We start from the raw sequence: 13,159 nt of genomic DNA, 5'->3' as shown, positions 1-13,159 counted from the left end.
CACCACCTATACCTCAGGAAGGTAAAAGAGAAGTTACCTCTAACAGATTGTGGGAGGCCCCCCAGGTGTGATGGGCATTTCTAAGGTGTGCATATTCCTCTCCAAGAGGCCCAGAGCACGCAGCTCTGAAAGAGGCCCTTGATCGGCCATGAGAAGGACGGAGTCAGGATTGTCAGCAGCCCTACGACTTGTGACATCAATCCCGTTAAGTAGGTATTATCATTCCTGGATTTAACAGGTGAGAAACTGACTATGTTATTCTAAGGCATGGAAATTTGTTCTCATATAAAAAGAGGAAAGACCTGAAGCCAGGTTTGTGAGCTTCTTGGGTTCGTGCTCTATGTACCACATGGAGAACAGCAGCCTAGGAGACGAGCTCCGGCAGAGAGGATCTAGTGATCACTCTGAACTGAAAGTCTCCATCCACGTTTAATGAAGATAACCTATACAGAGTGACTAGTTAGTGCTTGGTCCAAAGTAGTTCCTCAATAAATGATAGCTCTAATTATTGCACAAAATCATCTCTACCTAGTCCTTACTCTTATCCTCAATTTCCTTCAAACGTCCCTCAAACTTGGGATTGTTGAGTTTCTGCTGAGTTTTTCTTACAGTCCCCACTTAAAAGGGATCACCTCTGCAGCCTAAAGATCTAAAAGCACGATCCAGAAGCAGGTATCTGATTGAGAGATATTAGCCATCAGGAAATCCCACTCCAGGAAGGAGCCACTAGGTGGAAAAGTCCTAAAGGAGACCTCGCTCATGTTTTATTAAAGTCTGCCTTGGGAAGCAGCTTAAAACGCAGCCACTTTCACAGCATGTGTTTCGTTCTGCCGCTGCAGACAGAGAATGTAATTACAATAGTACCACGAGGCCATCTGGAAGGCTGAGGTGAGGGCGTGCACATTTTGAAGTGAACCAGAGGTGACTAACAGGATCACTCAACAAGTGGACCACATTGGCACTGGGAGGGCTCGAGGCCAGGAAACATGAGCCAACAGTGGATCTGATGTCAGTGAATGGATGGTAAAGAACAGAAAAGGAGGACACGTGGGTTAGAAGGCATCAAGGGCAGAGGGAGCCGGCAGAGGGAGCCGGCAGAGCCACTGGGGGCTGCTCCTTGGTTGAGGCAAGGAGCCCATAAGCTCCTGAAATTCAAGACTCTGGGCTCCTGGTAAAGAATCCAGAGGTGATCTGTGGCTTAGGAGAGTTAGAAGGTTGCTGGGAAGAGTTCCTTTGACTTAATTGTAGAGATAAAGGGATGGGGGGCGGAAATACCTGATTCTAGCAGTGGAGGATTTGGGAGCCTGGAAAATCTTCATAGTTGAGAGATGGGGAGATCGTTGTGAACTGGAATGTTTAAGGCACACCTGCTCAAAAAAGTCTCTCGGTAGGATCTGGGAAGATGAGAAGAAATCTGGGCAGTCTGCTTAGAGGTGAGTGACTGACAATGTCAGGAAGCCAAAGCGGGAAGGTAATAGCAAGAAAAAGAGGGAACTGAAAATGTGTCTGAAGACTGTTGAGGGGGCTTCTGGGTCAGTGGGTTAAGTGTCTGCCTTTGGCTCAGGTCATGATCCCGGCTTCCTGGAATGGAGCTGCCCAGCGGGATCCCTGCTCAGTGGAGAGTCTGCTTCTCTGTCTACCCCTCACCCTGCTTGTGCTGTCTCTCTCTCTCTCTCCTGCTCTCTCAAATAAGTAAAATCTTAAAAAAAAAAAAAAAATGACTGAGCCCCTCACCATCCCTCACTCCACCAAGTCTCCCGGGGCAGACGTGCTTGCAGAGGGCAGGAAAAGTTGTTCATGATATGTTGGTTTGGATGTTTGTTTCTATTGTTTGTTTTAGTTTGATTCGGTTTTTAACCTCTCCAGATCAGCTCAGGACAAGTAGTCAAGTCAGATACAAAGGTATTGCTGAACTTATCAGAACCATTTTTCTTCTTTGACTTTAAAAACCAGGCAGAAAATGTTACAAAATAAGATTTCCAGTCTTTCCGGCCCCTGCTTATGCCAAGAATGCCCCATGACCGCCCTCCAAGAGGCAACAGCCCTTCAGATCATCAGGAAACCCTGGAACTTGCTAATAAAAAGAAAGTGATTTTCCATACAAAGTAAACAGTTCCCTCCTGCACATCTAAAAGGACTTGGCTTCAGATGCAGGTAAAGGTTTGGGGTAGAGTTTTAATTTTCATATTCCAGAAGCTCATTCTGAGCTTGGATTTTCACATTATTCTTCAAAGCACAACAGAACCCCCTGTCAGGATATATCCAGCAACTGCATTCTTGGAACAACCATAAATTAGCTTGCCTTGCCTTTTCCCTCTTGAACTTGAGGTTCCTTTCAGGGACCCAGCATAAACCCTTTAGGAAGCAACAAGTAAAGCTTCGGGGATCCGTTCTGTTGTCTAGAACGATTGTTCCTATGGATTCTCGTCTTCTTTAGTGCCCCCACCCACCCCCAACAAAACCCTGAAGCCTGCTCTTCAGTATCAACATATCATAACAGATGCTGAACCAAAAGAATCATCTCTCTGGGCTGAATTGCTTTGTCATGGTGCAGCTGAGCAGGAGACTTCTACAGTAAAATTCTCCATGTGAGTTAGAAGAAAAAAAGAGAGAGAAAACCCTTTTCCCTCACATCATCTTTTTGTTTATGAAACACTTCTGAGCTTATTGGCAGAAAGGCACGATCTAATGCAACATACAGGGTGGTCCATGTAAAACAGTCCCTGCAGCAGAGGGTTGCTCTTAAGTGTGGCTTGTAAGTGGGTCGCCAGATGTATTGTTATGTCAGTCCTTCCTGGCATTGTAAAAACAGGGAAGGCTTTCAGGGTTTGGGAGTATATGTGGAAATAGAGGGAGGCGGACTGGGCTTTAGAATTGTGAGAATAAAGGCATTTGCCAAGACGCCTGATCATCAGGAAATAAAACGCAAGTAAACAAATGGGAAACGTGTTCCGTCTCAGGGCTAACATCTTTGTTGTCACAGGTGAGGTTTCGGGGTTTCATTTTGTTTTGTTTTGTTTTCCTCACCACCCTGATGGCTGGTTGTATTTGCACTGTATTATTCATTCAATAAATATTTATTAGAGCATCTACCATGTGACAACGCTCGACTAAATGCTGGGAATATGACAATAAAAAGGCAAAGGCAATGCCTTCCAGAACCTACAATTTAGAGGAGAGAGATAAACAGATATCTGCACGATGTGTTGCTGACAGGATGTCAGATACTGACAGCGTTTTGGAGAACATTTCAGGAAGTGAGGAGGAAGGGAGAAGGGAGAGAAACGGAGAAGTGCTTTCTTTAATAGAGTCGCGTTACAGCAGAGACCTGAGGGAACTGAAAGTTAAGCCGCACACACTAGGCAGAGGAAAGGGCAAATGCAAAGGCCCAGGGGCGAGGCTGTGCCTGGTAAGTGCAGGAGCAGCAAACATGCAAGAGCCACGCTGCAGGCCTTACAGAGGCGAGCGTCCTTTGGATCTTCCCAAAGTTAGAAGGCGAAAGTGGAATAGGGTAGAGCTTGGGTTGCCGTTATTTAACTGAAAGTACCAATCGAGGTACAGCGACAACAATCAACCTACTTCCCAAGTCCCTGATCAAGTAGTCACACGGGGCGGTGTATGGTTAATGGGAACACAGAGGGTGAGGGAGGAGAGGGGAGACTTGTGCCTTCTGAAGCGAAGGGGCAACCACTTTTCAACTGAAGACAAGGCAAGTGTCATCGTTCCCTGTCCCAGGAGGAGGCCATTCCAGAGCCGGTGCAATTACTCGACTGGCTTCAGTATGAAACCTGGCGCTAGCGATGAGGCAATCACAGTTAAACTGAAACCAACTATTTGTATCCCAGAAGCTTGCTATTGAGGACGGAAAGGGGAAAGGGCATTTTATTCAGTGTTTCCTCTTCTCTCTCTCTCCCTCCACCTGCTCTAACCTGACTGACTCATTGTCTTTCCAGAGCTGCAGAGTTCTCAACTTCATTGTCAGAGGCGGTGCTGAAGAGTGCCGGAGAGCGTAGGAGGGCCGAGAGGTGGGTCTTGGCCCCTTGGCGTGGCCCCCTAGACCAAGGCTGCTACGGATGCCATCAAAGTCTGGACTGGCAGGGACCCACTGCCTCAGCCCAAACTTTAGGCATCAAATGAGAAGAGCCCCTTTCCTTGCTGCTGGTCTTTGACTTCTGCCTTCAGGACATTTTTCTGGTATTGTCTGCAGATCGTTCATAGAGCCTATAAGACATAAAGTCCCAGTGTGGGATTTATGAGCTGAGTCTAACTCTCAAAATTTGATCTGCCTCTTTACTCCCAGTTTTGCCCTGATGCCTTCCCTGGAGACAGAGAAACAAAGAATGTCATCTTTTAAATTATTCATTTATTCAACAGACATTTGTTGAACACCTACTATGTGCCATTGCACCAGGCGCTGGGAACAAAACTGTGAACAGCACAGACCAGACTTACGGATGGTATGCGAGAAGGTACGGAAGAGATGGACATTTCTTCCCCTTTCAAGTCCCCCTTTAGCCCCTGCGATTTATGAGGACCCCACCCAGGGCATCTCATCACAGCCCTCATTTCATAAATCGCCCCCAGTGGAACCCCTAAGAATCCAGATTTACTAGCCAGCAAAAATTATTCTAGATCTTCAGATATAAATTAGATATCCACACCCACTATTCTCTTTCTTGTGTGTTTGCTTCATGGCATTTATCGCAATAAAGATTACGGTTTATTTGAGTCCATGCTCATTTCCCATCTGCCATGGACCAAATTGAAAGTTATTTAAATCTATTTTGCTCCCCATGGTATCCCCAGGGCCTAGCACACTTTTTGGCATGCATTAGGTGCCAAATAATACTGACAAATAAACGGACTCATCAGCTTAGTGAATGAGTGAGCAGTTGGACAAATAAATGCCTTCTTATTTACTGGAAGAATGAGGAGTTAAAAATAAAGATTAGAACGTATCTCATATAAATTTCTCTAGAAGTAGGGATCATGGTCAACATATTTCCAGAGTAAAAGCAATGCATCGGGGGCCCCTGGGTGGCTCAGTCAGTCAGGCGTCTGCCTTCTGCTCAGAGCATGATCTCAGGGTTCTGAGACAGAGCCCCACATCGGGCTCCTTGCTCAGGGGGGAGTCCGCTTCTCCCTCTCCCTCTCCCTCTGCCACTGGCCCTGGCTTAGCCCCTGCTTATGTGCTCTCTCTCTCAAGTAAATAAAAATCTTAAGAAAAAAATCCATCATAATTTCCCTCAGAAATGAAAATATAAATATGCCAACTTGTCAACCCAGCTGCCTGGCCTCTTCCTTCTTCCTATCATCATGGGTTAAACCTGACTTGAGTATCACACACCAGACCCCAGACCAGGGCCTCTGTAAAGAGCACTCAGCCGTCCTTAGCCAAGACTCTAATGTCCACTCCAGGCAATCTGGGCTCCTGGCTCCTTGAACGGCTTCTTCTGCAGCCGGGCCTGGAAGCCCCAGAATCTACCCACATTCCAGGGAGGGTTAAGGTTTCTCATCAATCTCTGTCTAGACCCTGTCCTCAGATTAGCTGCCACTGAAATGCAATCCCTGTGATGAGAAATGAATGACATGGCCCATGTGAAGCGTAGCTGATGAACTATCGCTTCCCTGAGACCAGTTGTCCCCAACTTCTCACCTTTCCCAGGCACAGCACGTTCACTGAGAGAAGCCATTACTGTGTTCTCACTGCCAAGCAGAAGGTATGCAAATGAGCCCTTCCTTCACCACTTGCCATCTCTGTCCACATTTGGTGTCCACAGAGGACACAAAGGACAGTCTCCTGGAGTAAAGAAAGGGAACGCACTTGGGTTCCAAAGAACAAAGTCAGACTCTTTTTCTTCAAGAGAAAATAAAAGAACAGGGTCTAAAAAGGATCAATTCTGTAACAATCTGTTATTTTATACTTTGTGCTCATTTATTTCTAGAATATCTGACTGTGGGGTTTGATGGTAAGAGGAGAAAAGGGTTATATGGTGCAGAATATGGGAATACAGAAAGATCCAGAGATCACACAGGCCTCAGGACTGGTAAGGGCAGAGGTAACCTCTTTTGGATCATGTTGGTACAGTTGTTCTATAGCACTGTATGGTGCCCAAGAGCTCGGAGACACAACTCCAGCTGCATGAACTCAGTTAAGTTCCTGGTGTCCTTTATGCGTCAGTTTACTGTTACGCAAAGTGGGAATAAAGGTCGTACTCAGCTTCTAGGAACATGGAGAGTCTAAGTGAACTAACACATCTAAAGTATTTACAGAGATGCTTAGAAAAGAGCAGTAAGTCCTTGCTATTATGATCTATCCTCAAAAGTACGACTCAGATGTTGGGTTGGAACCTTTCCAAAGTTGGTTTCACCTCTAAGAATCAAGCTCACAAGTTCCTTCTTCAAACACACATGGATTTAGAAAATAAAGGAATCTGTTGAGATGAAACTTAAGCTTGGAAAAGAAAGTCAAATAGAGATAGTCTTACCACCCTAATAATCTTTACTATAACACTTCTCTTGAATTGATTTGTAAAATTCTTTGTGTGTGTGGGCATATAGAGAAAAAAAAGGCTCACAACCTACATCACATTTTAAACTCTATAACTAAGAAAAGACAAACTTTTCTACAGAGTTTACTGAAACACAACGTACAACCAAAAACCAACCTGAAGGCAAGTTACTTGTGTGGTTAACTTAATTACCATATGTGTTTTCTATATATAAATAAACAGAAAAATAAAAGAATTATATTGACAAAATTTCTTTTTTAAAAAAGATTTTACTGGGGCACCTGGGTGGCTCAGCGGGTTAAGCCTCTGTCTTTGGCTCAGGTCATGATCTCAGGGTCCTGGGATCGAGCCCCACATCAGGCTCCCTGCTTGGCGGGGATCCTGCATCCCCCTCTCTCTCTATCTGCCTACTTGTGATCTCTCTCTCTCTCTTTCTGTCAAATAAATAAATAAAATCTTTTTTAAAAAAATATTTTATTAAAGAGAGATAGAGAGAGGGGGTACCTGGATGATTCAGTCATTAAACATCTGCCTTCAGCTCAGGTTGTGATCCCAGAGTCCTGGGATCAAGCTCTGCATTGGGCTTCCTGCTCCATGGGGAATCTGCTTCTTCCTCTCCCTCTGCTTATATTCCTTCTCTTGCTGTCTCTCTCTGTCAAATAAATAAAATGAAATCTTTTAAAAAATAAAATAAAAAAATAAAGAGAGGGAGAGCGCAATCGGGGGGCAGAGGCAGAGGGAGAAGCAGAATCCCTGCTGAGCAGGCAGCCTAACATGGGGCTCAATCCCAGGACCCTGAGATCATGATCTGAGCTGAAGGCAGATGCTTAACTGACTGAGCCACCCAGGCGCCCCTACATTGAAAATTTCTGAAATTATTAAATAGATTGTAAATACTTACAATGCAATAGAAGCTTGCTAAATGCCTCCTTACGGCAGATTTGGAGGAATGATCTAATAACATACTGTAATAACAAAGAAGTGAAGATAAATCTCCTGAAAACAAGGAGGGAGAGCCAAAAGCAAAGGACAAGTCCAGGATTTGCTGAGCAGAGGGTCAGCAGTTCTTTCTGGGCAATCATTTGACATAGTGAATGGTTGCCCATGGCCTCTCGTAGAAGGCCTGGGGCCTGGCCACCCTGGTTATCCTTTTCACTGTAGATCTGTTTCTCCAAACCAGGAGTCCCAGACAGTGGGATCATCTTGGGAGTGGGTTCTGTGGCCAGGCTCTTCAGAGTGACCCTTCCTCTTAAGAATAGTGTGAAGACTCTTCTGACATTATATGTGAGTGGGACAAGGATTTTCTGGAGGGTGGAAAGAGAAAGCCATTACACAGGTGGGGAAACTACTATATCAAGTTTAGGAAGCTCTATTTACTAACGCACAAGTGTCGCTCCTACAGAAGGTAACACCTGAGTCTATCTGCGTTTGGGAATGAAATGATGTCAGTGTGTAACTAGTGTAAATGTAGTATTTCCGTGTTCCTAGACAACATGATCATCCCTGCAGATTGTCTCAAGAGCACGGACTTAGCTATCAAGCAGGCCTGGGTTCCTAATTATGTTCGGTCCTCTAACCAGCCACCCATATTTGGGAATCCTTTAAAACTCTTTAAAGCTCAGTTTCTATACTTATGAAACATGGAATTTACATAAAAATATGTAAAACATCTATCTCACAGGCCTGTTGAAAAAGTTAAAATCAGAGATGTAAAGAACTCAGCGAGCATTTGCTGAGCGCTTACTACTACTCTTACCCCAAGTCTGAGAGGAAATTCCAGAAGCCAAAGTGAGGAGGAGACAGAAAGAACTACTCGTGTAACTTTTGGGCCATGGAAAGGGCCAAAGGACTAATCGTCCAGAGACAGACTAACAAGAAATGGTGGTCTGACCCAGAGCAATACCCAGAAGGACCCAGAAGGGCCAAATGCACAGGATTCCCAGGGCCACTGGCTGTTTCACTGCTTGGCTCTCAGAGTTCAAATTTCAGTTTTAACAGGAAGTATTGTCAGAGAACATCTGACAGACACAGAGGGCCTGTCTGCCACATTCCTTTTTCCTTCTTGACAAATATTCCTGGAGGGGGTGAGAACCAGACATTCTTCCTTGACATCCTTTTGTTCTTCTTACAATAACCCGTATCCTTTCTGTACACACATTTAATCCAGCGGCGCGGGAAAATCGCAGCCTACTTATTCTTGCTAAGGTCCCAAGTGCAGGTGTTGGCTGCATTTCCAAGACACTCTTTTAAAGAGTTCCTATCAAGAGACTGCCTAATTGCATTTTAGTGCATGACATAACCATGTTGCACGATTTAAAATTTTCTGATTACTTCCTGATCAGACACTGAAGACAGTTCTGGAGTATCTTCCCAGCTCGCTTCCTTTAGCTGTGGCAACTAGAGCCCACAGCTGGGGGTGGAGAGGGTGGGGTACACACAGCCCTGCAGCTTAGCTGAGTGAACAAGAAATGAGGCCCTTCGCGGGGAGGGGAGTTAGGGAGAGGGGGGTGGGGTTATGGGCATTGGGGAGGGTATGTGCTCTGTTGAGTGCTGTGAAGTGTATAAGCCTGACAATTCACAGACCTGCACCCTGGGGCTGATAATACCTTATATGTTTATAAAAAATTAAAAAATTATAAAAAAAAAAAAGAAAGAAAGAAATGAGGCTCTGACCTAGGCCAGACCGGCTGGTAACCCTTGCCCAGGAGCGGAGAATGAAGAGCAACTCCACTGAGAGTTGTCTCTACTGAGAGTTGTCCCTTCCTCCGTCACTCTCTGGCTGAATCCGGAGCAGGCAAACGGGGCAGCCCTGGTAGCCTGTATTTTCTGCTTTCTGTTACACAGACAAGGGCACAGAGAACGCCACGCACAAGAAAAGAGGAAAATGAAGCGTATTCTCAGAGAGAAGCCAAGGCTTGAGATGGGGAGGGTCTATTTCATGGGTTCCCAGGGGCTCCCTTTTCTCTGGTCCCATCCTGAGGCACAGCCTCACCCTTGACTCTCACAAGGCGTCCTTGCATCCATGTGCTAAACGTTCGCCCTCTCGCCCGGCTGGACCAGTGGTCCAGTCTATTTCCCTACGGGCTGTTTCCCTTAGTGCTCTGGCCCTGCACTTTGTCCCATTTAGGGCCCACATAGGACTAGACTACTGTACCTGAGCGTGTATTTTCAATTAGCAACAATCGCGCCTCGGATAAACCTCACTGGCTACGATGCCACTGCGGAAAGCCACCCGAGTTTGTATTTCAGTTTTCGTGTGTCTAACACAGGTCCTGTCGCAGGAAGGGGAATGCTTCTTACTGTGTTCCTCGATTTCCATAGAGAGGCACAGATTTCTCATTCTACTTCCAGGAGAGATCAGTAGGGGAGGAAGGAAGGAGCACTTGAGACCTTTTCCATCTTACTCCTTCTCACGGAAAGGGTAGCGACTTCCCTTGTTGAGTTTGGTGGAAGTGACTGGATTCACAGAGCAAGCAACGTCTTCCCTCTTGCTCTTGGTTCACTGTGGAAAGAAAGCGTAGATGCCCGATGCCTGACAAGCCTTTCTTGTCAGTCTTCCATCCTCCCTGGGCCAGGAGAGGCTGCACATGTCCTTGTATCTCTCTTGGCAAACAGAAGCCCTTCAGACCTGAGTCTCCCCCGGTTGGGATGCAGTGGGGAGCACTGGGCTGTGGGGGCATTCAAGCCCCAAGATCTAGAAGTGTGGGGTAGGGGAACTGGAGCATGAGAGGAAGTCTTATTGGGCACAAGCCTTCCTTCATACTTAATTGTATTAATATTCCATCCTTGATTCCTGAGTCTGTATCTAAAGTGGCTAAATTGTTTAGAGGGAAAAAAATGATTGGCCCCTCAGAAGTCTTAAAGCCACTTTAAGGAATGTTGAGTTCCATAAGAGAAAGAAATCTTTAATTACAGAACAGAGTGTACTCATGATGCCTCAGCTGAGTGATTGTCTATTAAAGGTGGGTCATCTGCCAGGTGTCGCAGCTGCTGTCATGTATTCCCTAAACTCTAAAAGTTAACATATTCCACCCAGTGGCTGTAGCTGGGCATCTTCAAGTCTTCCTTGACTCCTTTCTTTCTCTCCTCAGCCACACCCAGTCAGCGCCGGCTCCCGTTGATTTCGCCTCCGCTGCATGTCCTCTGCTCCTGCGGGCACTGCCTAAGTCCAGGCCCTTTGATCTCTAGTTATAGCTATCACTGTAGCTGTTTGGTTTTCTTCTCTGTGCTCCAATAAACGTGTATTTACGCAAAAGCAGCAAGCTGATTTTGGACCACGAGTCATAGTTTACCAACTCCTGATCTATCTGCTCTCCTTGCTTCCGTCCACTGTTACTTTTCTCAAGTCAAGGAAAGGTCCTGTCACTACTCTTCTCAAAACTCTGCAGTATTTTCCCTTCTGGGTCAGAGTCAAAGCCCCTTCCATAATCGTCAAGACCCTACATGATCTGGCCACAGCCATATCCCTAAATCTCACACGAATTGCACCTGCTCCTTCATCCACCATGCCAGAGCTCCTCTGACCTCCTCGCTAGTCTCCAAGTAGGCCAAGCATACTCCAAATCTGGGGTATTTGCACTGGTCGCCCCCTCCCCCCCAGACATGCACATGGCCAATGTCCTTACCCTCTTCATTCCTTTGCTCAAATGCCACCTAACCAAGGATCCAGTGTGGTCCACTATTTTAAATGACAGCCCTTCCTTCATGACTCTCAATTCCCCTTACTCTTCTCTATTTTTCCCTTTTTTTCTCCAATACTTACCACTTTCTAACATAACAAATAATTGACTGATTTATATTTACTGTGCCCCCAGCTCTCATAGAGTACAGTCTCCACAAGGCCAGGGATGTTTGGATTTGATTCCGTGGTATATCCTGAGACCCTCAAGACCTGGGTGACACACAGGAGGCTTTCAGAAAACGTTGGGCGAGTGGATTCTGTGTGGAATCCCTCAAATCCCAGAGATTCTGGTTTCTACATCACTTTAATTCTTTGTCCGTACTTCTCTTGTGGTCCTTTTCGTTCTGACTCATTACTCTTTATTTATCTGTCTTTCCCATTACAGAACCATGATCTACTTGGACATTTTCTATATGTTTATTTGCCTGTCAAAGGTCAGACCATGCCAACTTAATGAACCTACAAAGGTACCATATATGCATAGTTCTCTGTCACCAAATCACTAACTCTGCAAGTCAGCTATTATTTTAAAAGTCTCTCCTCAACCCCACTCTAGATACGTCTATACACACACTCTACTAATTGAGATAATTTAAAACTATTTTTCACATATTTGCTTAATTAGCTTGCAGTGACCTCTGCAAAAACACTGGCCTCTGATGATTATAAGAGGTAGTTTTCTGGCATGGACACCAAAGCATCAAAGAGTCAGGGGAACTAAGGAAAGCATAACACAACTGGTTTTAATTATTCATGACAGGCGGCCGAATACATCTGACACAGGGCTTCTCCCCAATACATCACTCAGAGCAGGCCAGTTTCAGGAAATGGTAGAGAGTAAAAAACAAAAAACAGGATCAGGCCAAAATGTGTCCGTAATACAAAGCAGATCATCTTTCACATGGATGACCTTATTCATTTTGTTTTCTATTTTTATGACGGTCCCGAATCTATAAAACTGCTGACCCCGAAGACTCGGTGTGCTCCGGTGATGACGCTTCGGAGCGGCGGCTCAGGCTCTCAGAAAAGGAGGTGGGTGAAGACTGCACCCATTCATGAATCACTGCCTAAACTGAGGGGCCCTCCAAAGTTCATCTAGAGCTGCAGGCACGTTTGCACTGAATTCAGCTGGGAAGTACAGGTGAGCAATTTCAACTTATATTCAATATTCACAGAAGGATTAACTTCATCTATAGCCTAGTTTGTCTCTTTGGATTTGTTGCCTAGCGGGAAATGGGAGAGGATTAAGAGTTGCTTTGCTATGACCTACCCACAATTTAAAATATCTCTCTTATGAAATCTACCCTCTTACCTGATGAAACTATGGGGTTTGGGTTGGCCATGCCGTTAGGTCAGCTCCTATTAGAAAAAGGGATTTCCTAATTAGGCACCATTTCACCTCAGAACCTAATTTCCTTGCTACAATCTCTTTCCAGATGCTTGATCCCTGAACTCCCTGACTTCTTGTTTCTGTGCATTTCCTGGTTCTTGTGAGCTGGAATTGTTTGATCACCGTTTTGACCAGTCTTACACATCCCAGTGCCCATGCAACTTCAGAAATCCTTGTTTTTTACCTGCTGCTTTGCTCTGATTCATGTTGAATGCCAGAAACTTAGGCTGTTCATGAGTCTTTCTACATAACATCACCTTCCAGACTTCCAACAAAAGCTTGAGTCTCTGCCATACTAGGGCCTATGCCTATGACTGAGACTCCAACCATAAATGTTCCATTAAAGAGCTCAGACTTAAAGAGGGGAAATGTCAAGTAGCCTTGCTTACGATGATATGACGAGGGCTGTAACAAGTGAAGCACAGGGTATGAAGGTCACACAGAGTGAGGGCACCTAGCCCAGCACTGAGGGGCTGTGGGAAGCTTTTCTAGAGTCAGCAACATCTAAGCAGTCTGAGTCAGACAAAAAAGAATGAGAGATGTTCTATGCTAGGGAAGTAATATCTATAACTGCCA

The 13,159-nt window shown here is 45.4% G+C and overlaps 2 long non-coding RNA genes across 2 annotated transcripts in view; one reads left to right on the top strand and one right to left on the bottom strand.

Annotated features, from left to right (window-relative positions):
- Positions 1 to 13,159, bottom strand: part of LOC101678379 — a 97,317-nt gene that overhangs the window by 33,794 nt on the left and 50,364 nt on the right. The window lies entirely within an intron of this gene.
- On the top strand, positions 1,054 to 5,045 carry LOC123393237. Its single transcript, XR_006607962.1, has 4 exons — positions 1,054 to 1,433; positions 1,954 to 2,154; positions 3,954 to 4,025; positions 4,375 to 5,045. It is a non-coding gene; the product is annotated as an uncharacterized LOC123393237 (long non-coding RNA).

Source organism: Mustela putorius, unplaced genomic scaffold (assembly GCF_011764305.1).
Source record: "Mustela putorius furo isolate JIRA1106 unplaced genomic scaffold, ASM1176430v1.1 tig00000785_pilon_pilon_pilon, whole genome shotgun sequence".
NCBI lineage: Eukaryota > Metazoa > Chordata > Mammalia > Carnivora > Mustelidae > Mustela > Mustela putorius.
Note: the sequence above shows the minus strand (reverse complement) of the source record. Positions and strands in the feature narration are given on the sequence as shown.